The sequence below is a fragment of the Trichosurus vulpecula genome, chromosome 1, assembly GCF_011100635.1.
Source record: "Trichosurus vulpecula isolate mTriVul1 chromosome 1, mTriVul1.pri, whole genome shotgun sequence".
In the NCBI taxonomy this organism is placed as follows: Eukaryota; Metazoa; Chordata; class Mammalia; order Diprotodontia; family Phalangeridae; genus Trichosurus; species Trichosurus vulpecula.
Genome location: NC_050573.1, coordinates 312,753,447 through 312,766,333, shown reverse-complemented (window position 1 = coordinate 312,766,333; position 12,887 = coordinate 312,753,447).

The following is a 12,887-nucleotide window of genomic DNA, read 5'->3' as shown; positions in this document are numbered from 1 at the left end:
GGATAGATTGGAGAAAGGTATTAGCATGAAGGGGAATCAGAAAATGCTTTTCATAAAAGTTTGGATTTTAACTGAGACTTGAAGGAAACTAGGGAAGCCAGTGTATTAGCAAGGCAAGAATCACAATATAGACAATAATTGTAATTATGCCTATGTAGTTCTGTATCGCAAAATATAAGAGACTCTCTGTATAGAAGGTAGAAGAAGTAAACCATTTATTCAGACACCAGAGAACCAGCTCCCAAAACCAATAAGTCTGACCCATCCAAGCAGCAAACAAATTCTAGAACCAGTAAGTCCACTTTATAATGATAGCAAAGAATCTAAAACATAACATCACAGCAGGGGGCCAAGCCATCTCATAACCTTCTTGCCCCCTGCTGGGGCCTTGTCACCAACTCACAACACAAATAGCATGTCTGCTGTCTCCCTCAGTTCTAACTGTTCTCTGCATTTCCTGTGACACCCTTTCCTTTTCTTATCAGCAAGCTCCTCCCACCACAAATGACTTAGGCTTCCCATGATGTAAGCAGGTCACATGGCTTGTTAATGGGTGAGAAAGACCTTCCGGTAGAGAAGAGGAGGACGTAGGCTAGATAACCTCCAGGTACTTTCTAGCTTTAGGTTGATGATCTTATGATTGATGCTATGCCCTTTGGCATCTCATGGAAAATGGATTCTTTGTGATTAAGAATAAATTTGTTGGCCCTCTGGAGTGCAGTTCCATTTCGACCTTACTTGCTGTCTGGTCTATGTTTAGCTTTCCTAGAATTTACCGAGAAATTTGAGGGCAACCAACTCTCTTTTGTATAGACTCTTCCTAAGTGGGATGATTACATCTATAAAAGTTCAAACCAAATAATTCATCCCCAATTACTAAGATTCCATGAAGCACCAAGAAGTATGTCTTTCTTGTCCATAGGAGGATTCTATTAAAGTCTGAAACAAAGGCTTATATCATCCCTGTAAACTCTTCAATTGCTCAGGGAACCCCCGTACTACCAATTATTCCCTACATGGCATTAGGATTATAAAAAGAAAGGGTAGTTAGACTAGGCCTCACTATAGCAGATGGTGCCATTTTTGTGATTTATTTTGATTGTACAAGAGTGAAGTTATTTTTTTAAATGCCTTCTTTGTCAAACTCCAGTGATAGGAAACTGAACCAAAACTAAACTGAATGAAGATAAAAACCACAGAATTACAGAATTTTACAGATAAAAGAAGGCACCTCAGAAGTCATCTACTTCAACCTTTTCCTGAAACTAAATCTACTCTACAATATAACTAATAAATCTTTGCTTGGAGACCTCTTGTGAGGAGAGCTCACTAGTTCTCAAAGAAGACCACTCTACTTTTGGATAGTTCTTTTCATTAGGGAGTTTTTTTTCTCTCTCATATTAAGCCTAAATCAGCTTCTCTGTAATCTACCACAAATTGCTCCCACTTCTGCCTTCTAGGGCCAAGAAGAACAAATCAAATTCCTTCATGTGACAATTCTTCAAATATTTGAAGTCAGCTACCATTTTCTCCCAAGCCTTATTTTCCATGCTAAATATCCCTGATTCATTCAAGAGCATTAGGCTTACTGTGAACAAAATTAAAAGGAAAGCAGAAAACTGAGGGAAAACTTTTGCAACAAAGTATCTCTAATAAAGGCCTTATTTCTCAACTATATAGAGAACTGAGTCAAATTTATAAAACTATAAGTCACTCCTCAATTGATAAATGGTCAAAGGATATGAACAGGCATTTTTCAGACAAAGAATCAAAGCTATCTACAGTCATATGAAAAAATGCTCTAAATCACTATTGATTAGAGAAATGCAAATTAAAACAACTCTGTGGTACCTCATGCCTATTAAATTGGCTAATATGACACAAAAGGAAAATTATAAATGTTGAAAGGAATGTGGGAAAACTGGGACACTAATACACTGTTGTTGGAGTTGCAAATAGATCCAACCATTCTGGAAAACAATTTGGAACTATGCCCAAGGGTTATAAAACTGTGCACACCCTTTGATCCAGCAATACCAATGCTGGCTCTGTATCCCAAAGACATTTAAAAAAACGATGGGGGGAGGGGGCGGGGCAGAGGGAAAGGGGAAGTAGGGAGGGAAGGACCTATTTGTGCAAAAACATTTGTAGCAGCTCTTTTTGTGGTGGCTAAGAATTGAAATTTGAAGGGATGCCCATCAATTGCAGAATGGCTAGACAAGTTGTGGTATATGTTTGTAATGGGATATTATTTTGCTATAAGAAATGACAAGCTACAAGAAATGACTCAGAAAAACCTGGAAAGACTTACATGAACTGATACAAAGTGAAATGAGCAGAACCAGGAGAACATTGTACCCAGTAACAGCAATATTGTACAATGAAGAATTGTGAATGACTTAGCTATTCGCAGCAATACTATGATCTAAGGTAATTCCAAAGGATTAATGATGAAATACTCTCTGCCTCCAGGAAAAGAACTGATATTGTCTGAATACAGACTGAAACATGCTATTTTTCACATTCTTTCATTCTTTTTTTTAAATTCTAATTTCCTTGTACAAAATGGCTAATATGGAAATGTTTTACATGATTGCACATATATAACCCATATCTGATTGTTACCATCTCAGGGAGGAGGGAGGGATAGAAATTGGAATTCAAAACTATAAAAAAAAATGTTAAAAATTGTTTTAACATGTAATTGGAGAAAAATAAAATATTATTTAAAAATAGCATTAGGCTTGTAGTAGATTTGACATTCCTAAAAATGTATGGAAGAACTTCTGAATATGTACAGAAAACATAAGTGCTTCAAGATAAATCTGGAAAGAATACTAGGTCTAGAGTCAGGGGTCCTGGATTCAAATTCAGATTCCAGTTGTTGATATTTTTGTGACCTTGAGTAAGTTACAACTTCTCTTGAGACTGTCTCCTTAGGAGGGACATTGGACTAGATGGACTCTGAGGGCCTTTCTTGCTCTAAGTCTATAAATTCTAGTAGTGATTCTCCAAGTGTGGTCCATAGGCTGGGTCCAAGATGAAAAACTGACATAAGCTAAAGTTTAGTGACTTAGTGTCTAAAAATATTGCCATCTATGCATAGGTGTATCCTACTGTCTCTTAGCTCTGGACTGAGGTGAGGAATGCTACCCAAAGGAAGAAGTGGGGAAGGAGGCCCAGAAAGCTTCATTGTACGAGACCCTATCTGATGCTCCACCTTACTCCATCTCTTTTTGCTTTGTTGGAGCACTCTTCCTTGAGGCAGGAGGCCTGCATGAACAGGCTAAGGAAATCCTAATTGTTAAATTTTCAGTGTGAGTATTTATACCTTAGAAACTGGCAAACAATATAAACCAGGGCTTAGATTTATTTTGTTGATTGTCAAGAGTTAAGAAAGTGATGGAAAAAAGTTAATGATACATATTAAATTTAAAAGCATGTCCAGCTTTTCAGAGAGTTAATTATTAAGCATTTACTAGAACACTCCTGGTTTAGAGCCCATGAATCCATTTCCCTACCTTCCTTTCCTATTTTAGATCAAAATGACAAAGGATTGAGACTAAAATTGGTCCAAGTGTTTTTCTTTTTTTTTCTGTTGTTGTTGTTGTTTGGTAGGGGAGCAGGACTGAGAAGAAAGGGAATGAATTGGGCAAGTGGTTTGCTACAAGTGTTTAAGAACCAAAGTGTCTAAAATGGCTATTTGTCTCTATTTCCTCATCTGCAAAATAGGGGGTTGGACTAGATGGCCTCTAAGTTCCTGTCTATCTGTAAATCTGTGATCTTATGATTCATATCTTGTTCATTTCATCTCTGTAATGGTTCTTAGGGAGCATGATAGCAGAGTTCTGGCCACTAGGTGGAATACTTAACACAACTGAAACATATCTCTCTATATATGTGAATGTATATGTCTATAGAAACAGGTGGGGAATAGGACTATCTCATATATCCAGAATGGTAATTTCAGTATTCATAATAAGGGTTCAGACTATAATTCATTAGGACCCCATTTAATGTATTTTGTATTATTTACCAGTTGGTCTCTTTAGGCTTTATAACCTAACTAAAATAGCTTCATGATCAGTAAAAGAACTAATAGCCTGTCTCAGTCTATCTATCTATCTATCTATCTATCTATCTATCTATCTATCTATCTATCTATCTATCAAACCTTCTATTTATCTATCTATCCGTCTATCTATCTATCTATCTCAGTAGAGAAAGGAAAGATATATTAGCTTCCAAATGAGTAGTATGGAAAACAGGAAAAAAAATTTTAAATGAGGTGTACATTTAATAAAAATTTAAGAAAAAGCAGCTTATTGACCATGAGCTATGCAAACAACGTTATTTGAACAACTTTCTAATAAAGAAATGATATCCAAAAAATTCATTATATATCAATGCAAATTGTTTTATATTGTACAAAATCAATTTCTAGTTTTATGGCTAATTTGAAATATGTATTTGTACTTTCGTGCAATGACTTTCCTAAATATACAAGGCGTCATACAGAGAACTTTGAATATGCCACATCTTTTTTGTGTGTAATATAAAACTGAAAACTAGGGAAATCACTGAGGAAAGAAAAAAAGTACTAATTTTTAAGGAAAAATAAAAAATAACAAATTCAAACTGCAGGCAAAAAAGGGTCAGGTTGACATCCCTGAAGGATACTGCAATCCTCTTGAGGAGCTGATAATTGAATTTATGGTATTTTGTGGAGTTTTTCCTGAGACAAAGGAAATCACTACTGAGGCAGAACTTTTAGAATTCAGAATCTGGACCTTGCTAAGTTACCTCTTCCCTCTCTGCGCCCCCCCCCACCCCAATACATACACACATTTTTTTCCTCACTTCCCTCCTTTCCTCTTTCCTTCCATCATCCTTTCTTTCTCTCCTTCTTTTGGATGAACTCTGCTCATTTGGCATTGGCAAAACAAAAGAAAACAAAAACCAAATTCAGACATTTCTATTTTCTCAATCTTTATGAACTGGTTTCACAGGTGTATATGCCACCAACAGATTTCTCCTTCAACCCAGTTCCTTCTTTTTTTCTTTTTCTTTTTCTTTTTTTAATAGAGCCATCTGTAGTGATCCCATTCCCTTTCAGGTGCCTTACAAGCTATCACAGATGCAATTGAGAGTACCAATTTTCTTGTCAAACCTGACTGTTTAGCATATTTTATTTACAAACGAAAAACTTCTTAAGTAGCAGCCTTTCCCCCAGTGCTTAAGGCTTTGCCTGGGAGTAAATGAGGAGATCTGGAATGTACGTTTACTCCCTAAAACTGCACAAGCTCAGAAGGGTTAGGAAACTGGAATTGAGTCTAGCACCTGATTTTCCAAGAAAGTGGTTAATGAATTGTTGAAACAGTAAAGTCAAAGGTTTAGCTACACAATACAGGTGGCCACTGGATAAATTGGACCCAAAGTCCCTTTTTTCTTAATTGGTATTGGATCTTTAGGGAGCAGCATGTTTTATTTGGGGGGCAGAGAAAAAGGTTTCAGTTTCCTCAAGTAATTTGCATTATTTTTGAAATTCATTTTGCCTACATAGACAGAACCTGAGCTTCTTGTGTCTTTGCTGCCAAAAATAATGTCTTTAATTTGTATAAAGATTTCTCAATTTTATTGATAGAGACAACTTTTTTAAAAAGTGGAAACATTTGCTTACTCATTACTCCAAAGGATTCTGTTTTTACTTCAAATGACTAAATTATTTTCTTTAGTCAAGGAGGTGGGGGTACACAGAAAAAGTGCAGTGCTCCCCTACCTGTATCAAGACCCGACAACCTGGCTACTTCTAGCAGTCCAGGTGTGACTCAGATCTTGAAATAAGCAAATTTCCCTCTTTTAGCCACTGAGAAGAAAGAATCTAAGCTTCAGTACAGCTTTAACATGAGTGACTCTGCCTCCAATCCCTATCTTCTCTTCTTTTCCCTAAAGTAAGAACATTCTTTTTGCCTCTTCCTAGAGAAGTTGGGATTGGGTTGGTGCCTTTCTTCTACCAGCAACATAGTGAATGCTCACACAAGGCAATTAGAGCAGAAGGATTTATATATAGTGAGCTTGATTCTGAGTCCCTGGTTACCTTTTCTTCTTTGTGTTTTGTTTTCCATATAGATAACTAGATATTGCTCTCCAGATGGGTATATTTAGGTTTGGAGGCAATCTTGTCAGGTCAGAAGTTCTACAGGCCTTAGGCCCATTGGGTTGAGATGAACAGAGGTAGGGGAGTTTCTGCCTTGGAGAAGACAACCACTCACAAGAGGAGTTCAAGCCCAGGCCTGGTTGGTCACTAAACATTGACTTTGAAGTGAGATAGTACAGAATTGAGGTGAAATGTAACAATGACTATTCATCAGTTCTGCAAAATATGATGTATAATCTGAGGATGTTTAAGGTTCATCACCTTGGTCACTGGGAAGAATGGGCTTAAATTTAGTAATTCCTTCATAGCCCTGGTACCACAAAATTCACATACAAATGTAGTATCTTTGTGGTTGTTCCGTGATATCCAACTCTTCATGACCCCGTGGACCAGGGCATGCCAGGCACTTCTTTCCTCCACTATCTCTCTTTTTTTTAAACCACTGGGTAGACCATTTGCTAATAGACTTGACTCAGATGATAGACAAAACAAATTGACACTACAAATGGGAAAAACTAAACTCAATTTCCTAGAAGGTTTTAGATCGTTACATAAAGGAATCAAGAATTAAATTCATTCATTCATTAATTTACTCAACATTTATTAAGCATCTAGTTTAAGAAATGGGCAGCTAGGTGGCTCAGTGGATGGAGGGCTAGGCCTGGAGTCAGAAAGACCTGAGTTCAAATCTGGTCTCAGACATTTACTAGCTATAATGCTGGGCAGTTTGCCTCAGTTGTCTCATGTGTAAAATGATCTGGAGAAGGAAATGGCAAACCATTTCAATATCTTTGCTAAGAAAACCCCAAATGGGGTCATGGAGAGTTGGACACGACTCAACAACAACATGTGGAATACTTTGTGTTACATACTGGGGTTGGGGTATGTAAAGATAAATAAGACATGATTCCCAACCTTAAGGAGATTATAATTTAATGGGAAATGCTAAAATATGTATCAAATGCAGCAGACTGAAGCTGACCTTGTCTCCTTTCCAAACCCATGAATTGCCTGAGGCTTACCATACTTTATCACTCCCAACCACAGACTATTTTGTAAATGTCCTAAACTTTCACCTCTTGGGATTCCAAAGCTTTCTCCATGGACTTTCAGTAGTTATGCAAACAACTTATCTTGTGAAACCACAGAATATCCCAAACCTCCTTGAACCTGGAGCCCCTCTCCCTCCACCCAAATACTTTATAAGAACCCCATATCCTGCCATTTCCTTCTCCAGCCCTTGCTACTGCATGGAACCTCAGTAGCAGCTCCTTGATCCAACTAAAGACCATAATTTTTGCTGTGTTGGTTGCCTTTTCATTAATTCAAGTTGACACATGTACATAAATATAAGATAGAACATTATAGGTGCATGAAAACAACTTTAAGTGCTCTGAGGATGATGTGGGAAAAACCACTTGCAGCTGAGCTGAAAGATATCTTATTGACAAGATTAGAAAGCAATTGCATTTTATAGCCAAGTAAAATTTCTAAGCTTAAAAAAAAATTCAGAGTTGGAAAGTACTACTTCTAGGATAGTAATTATAAGGTAAGTAGTGTTACTAGGTTAATACAATATGGAAATTCGGTGCATTAAAAGCTTATTGTTTAAAAAAATGATGTTTAGATATGTTTTACAAATACCATATTTGATTTATTTTCTCTAAGCTGAACTACCACCTCTCTTTGTATATGTCTTTTAGTAATACTGTGCATGGTTAAAGCTAACCTCAAGGTAAATTCATTTTGACTTCTTTGCTAAGGTTATTACAAAATATTCACAAACCCATCAACTCATATGACTTAGATGATTTCTTGGCATTTTCCAGCGACTAAGAACATTACCCAAATTTAAAGGTGGATTCTGCAACTGCGTGCCCTGCCCCCCGCCCCCATGAAGGAGGGAGCAATGAGAGAAAACATATATCTAGTAGCACAAAATTAGAGAACCTAACTCAGAGCTGTCCAGGAAAGGATGCAGAGTGCAGGGCAAATCACCATGTCAGCTGTCCCCTACTGCTTGTATGAGTGAAATCTGATTGAAAGGCAAACTAAAACCTAGAAGAAAAAGAATGAAGCCACAAATACATGGCTGGAAATTAGGTAGTAGAGAGAATTAATTCTTGCCATTTTTTTTTTGCCTTGATGGTAAAGGGAAGAGGTAGATATTTGTCAGCTCATTTTTGATGGTCTTAGTGTCATCAGACCCAAATCTATGAATAAGTAGATTGAAGTGTGATTTGACTGGGCTTATTAGCTTATGCAGAGATGACTGAAGGTTATGATATGTGGATTGAGGGCATGAATGTGAGATATTTTTTAATCACCAATTGGCAGGTCCCTTCTCTCATTCTCCACTAGCTACCTCTATTATTAATCACTGTCTAGCTATCTGACAAGGTTGTCGAAGAACATTGGGCAAGGAAAAGTACTGGGCTAGAGAAAATCATCCAATTCTCAATAGTTGAAAAAGAGCACTGATGGAACTTTTCTTAACCTATGAAATTAAAAACCTCACTGGGTTTATTGTTTATTGACTATTAAAAAAATCCATAGGATTCAGTAAAGTAAAATATAGCTAGAAAGGCTTTCCTCCCACCAAGTGTTAACAAAACATTAATTCTGATAATATACACTTTTCCTAACACAGCAACCAAGGAATAACCAATAAAATTCAGGGGAGAGGAGAGGCAATGCCTTACAGGACAGGTAGGGGCAGAGGTAGAGATGACAGAAGAACCCTGAGGTTAAAAATGGAAAGGGGAAACATCTGCCTTCTCTAATCTTCATTTCCATGGTTGAACTGCTCCCTGATGAAAAGCACATACCTGGGGGTAAGCACCCAAAAGTTTTGAGGACCTGTCCTCCCTCAAATTCTGCAAGGGTGGGGCAAGTTTAGACTTACTACAGTTTGGGGACATAATCGCAACACAAAATTTCAGTTTTAAAGGTAAACAATTAAAATATGCAATGAATGAATGGGGAGCTCTTTACAATTGTAGGGTGAACAAGACCAGTGGAGCATCTAGTATGTGCTTGCTTTCTCATTTTTTTTTCTATGCTGCTCATGGCTGCAAATATGTGTGGTTTCCAACGTGAAAGTAAAAATGACGTTAGTAATAGAATTGTGAATGTTTGAAAGCTAAATGCCCAAATGTTAAGGATTGACTGTATTTGGATACAGCAATTTCATAATAGGGAGAAAAGGTTGCATTATACATTCTCATCTGCAATGGTAACAGGGGAGCTGACTCCTCTTTTTGTGTGTATTTGAGAAAAAAAAAGCCTGAGGACAATTAGAACCAAACAATGCTTAACTTGACTCAAGAAATTTATCTTTTTGTGAATTTTATATTACTTCTTGTACATTAAGTCACTGACAATTTTGTTGTGCAGTCATGTCCAACTCTTCATGACCCCATTTGAGGTTTTCTTTGCAAAGATATGGGAGTGTTTTGCCATTTCTTTCTCTGGGTCATTTTATACATGAGGAACTGAGGCAAACAGGGTTAAATGACTTGCCCAAGGTCACATAGCTAGTAAGTATTTGAGTCTGGATTTGAACTCAGGAAGATGAATCTTCCTGACTCTAGGCTTACACTCTATCCACTCTACCACCTAGCTGCCTATTATTGAAAATACCTCTGTCCATTCTTTGAATTACCTGAAATTGTGTTTCTTCTAAGATCACAGTGTCCTGATTTATAGCTAAATAACAATACCAGGAAAATTTTGGTGTCAAAAAAAAAAAAGATGAACTTTTGCCACAGTGAGCATCTTTGAATTATTGAAAGCAATTTTGAATTCACCAAATAAAATCTAGCCTAATACTTCTTAATATTAAAATTTTGGTCCAGTCCATTTTCCATCTGTAGTCCCTGATCAAGGGGTATTAGATTGTACTGATGGACTAACTCGAAAGACTTCCAAATAACTACTTATCATACTATGGCAATTCTTAATCTACGTCTGCTGCATTACCTAGCTGCATCAAGTTTTAAGAGAACACATTTTTTTTTCTGAGCTATTCTTTTCTCTGATAGGACATCACCTTGGTTTGTTTAAACCTCATTTTCACTGCCTATTCTTTTTCTTCTTCTGTCTTCATGTAGACCTTAGATGACTTTAAAGTGGTCATTCCAAATTTGTCTGATTCTCCTTCCAACTCAATACCAGAGCTATTAGAAGAATACTTCATCGACCAGGCAATCTACTTCTTACCTAACAATTTTCTTCAAATTATGGTAGACACCACTGCTTCAGAAACTCTAGAGAGGAGATCTTGTGTGACTTATGGCACTTGAGAAAAACTTTAAAATAGCCAGTCATAATGGCTGCACAAACTACTCCAACTACCAGCATTGAAATATGGACTTAAGAAGGCTTTCAAAGAATTAATAATTCTTAATAGTTTTTGTTTCTCCAAAGTGAAATAACCCTGAAAAATAAAGTATCTTGTTAAAAATGAAATTTAACAAAAGGGTAAACCGAGATAAATCTCTGGGCAAGATAACATTTATGAGCAGGGATATGCTGCTTGTCAAAAGCTTGCCTCCACTTATGCCAAAGACCCTGAGAAAAAGGACAGTTCCCCTCATGTTGACTTTGGAGAGTACAGAACAAGAACAAAGCAAGGTTGATGACATCATGGGATTGAGGGCAACATGATTGGTTACAAAGCTGAGGCATGAGAGAACATGATTGGTTGGAAGTTTGGTAATGGGAATTAGCAATGACCCCTTCTTCTCTCATAAGACTAAGAATTGCTCATTGTCTGAGCCCAGGTGTTAGATAGTGAGCTAGACGTTTGGACAGCAAAACAGACATTCTTGAAGGATAGCTTGTTGAAGTAAAGATATCAGGCCCAAACTCCCTTGTGTTCACATGAATTCTCCAAGGTCAGTTAAATTCTTTGAGGCAAGGAGAGCTGGATATTTAAACTTAACACCTTATAGGCCAGCTGACCTCTGAACTAAGTTCAGAGACAAAGAGTCATGACTTAAGCAGTTACAGGACAAAAGCAGTTACAGGATAAAAATTAATTTTAAATAGGATCAATAAGAAAATTATACAGGATCAAATCTTAACTCATTTGCTCAGCTCATAAAATCAGGTTTTGCATTCATTAGTAAGAGAAGGGTTTTAATGACATAAAAATAGATCATGGGTTAGCCCTCCTCATCCCTTCCACTTAACTGCCAAGGCTGGATTTCCCTGATGATCCATTTATCAACCAACATATATTTACTAATTGATTAACTCGAATTTATTTGGCACTTAGTAGTTCACAGCATTGTATTAGAGGCTGTGAAAAATACAAAAGAAATCTAAGAAATTAACCACTATGATCTAGCACCTTTCAAATTTACTGGGGGGGGGGGCACAAGATACAAAACAGAGAATAGCATAAGACAATATATAAAGATCTGATGGTGGGAATAAGCGTGATATATTTGAGGTTTAGTGAGGAATCCAACCATAAGGTTTATGTTAGGGAGTAGTGGGAAATATGGACAGTGAGTATAATGGAGTCAGATTGTAGAGAACCTTCAAAACTGGTGGAGGAACTTATATAGAGAATTGGGTCAAATTTGCAAGAATAAGAGCCATTCTCCAATTTATAAATGGTTGAAGGATATGAATGGATAGTTTTCAGAGGAAGAAATCAAAGCTATCAGTAGCCTTGTGAGGGGCAGTTACGTGGCACAGTGAATAGAGCACTGGCCCTGGAGTCAGGAGGACCTGAGTTCAAATGCTGCCTCAGACACTTGACACACTTACTAGCTGTGTGACCTTGGGTGAGTCACTTAACCTCAATTGTCCTGCCTTCCCCCCTCCAAAAAACAAAACAAAACAAAATAGCCTTGTGAAAGAAAGTGCTCTGAATCACTAATAACTAGAAAAATGAAAATTAAAACAACTCTAAGGAACCATTTCACACCCATCAGATTGGCTAAAATGACAAATGTTGGAGGAGACATAGAAAAACAAGTATCCTAACACACCATTGATGGAGGTATGAACTAGTCCAACCATTCTGGAAAGTCATTTGGAACTGTTTTTTTTAAAAAGCTATTAAGCTGTGCATTCACTTTGATGTAGTGATACTGCTACTAGGTCTATACCCCAAAGAGGCCAAATAAAGAGGAAAAGGGCCCATACATACAAGAATATTTATAGTAGCTCTTTGTGTAGTAGTAAAGAATTGGAAACTAAGAGAATGCTCAATTGGGAAATGGTTGAACAAATCATGGTATGTGAAGAAGATGGACTGACTGAGCTGTGTGCTGAGGTATTTTATTTTGGATTCTCCCTAGTACCACAAGTCTGTAAAATAGGTTGGAGCCTTAACCCAGCAAGAGAACAGGCATGTTCTCATTGTAGGAATGGTTTATGGGATGTGCTTGAGTTGCAATGCACAGAATCTCAACGACTCAGAGAAGGATCTAGGAGGATTCCTCTTTCTATAATGGAAGATATCAGAAAATATCTCAAAGATATTCTGGTGCTATAAGAAATGATGAATAGAATGGTTTCTTAAAAAACTGGGAAGACTTGTATGAACTGATGCAAAATGAAGTGACTATAATCCAGAGAAGAGGCTTTCATCTGTCCATTTGGATTTTTACATTTGATTGAATTTCCAAAGGTGTCTTGGGGTACTGGCCACTTCCAAAGGGTGATAGATAAAGTGGTTAAAAACATGAGCTATCTGGAAGTGTTAGTGTAC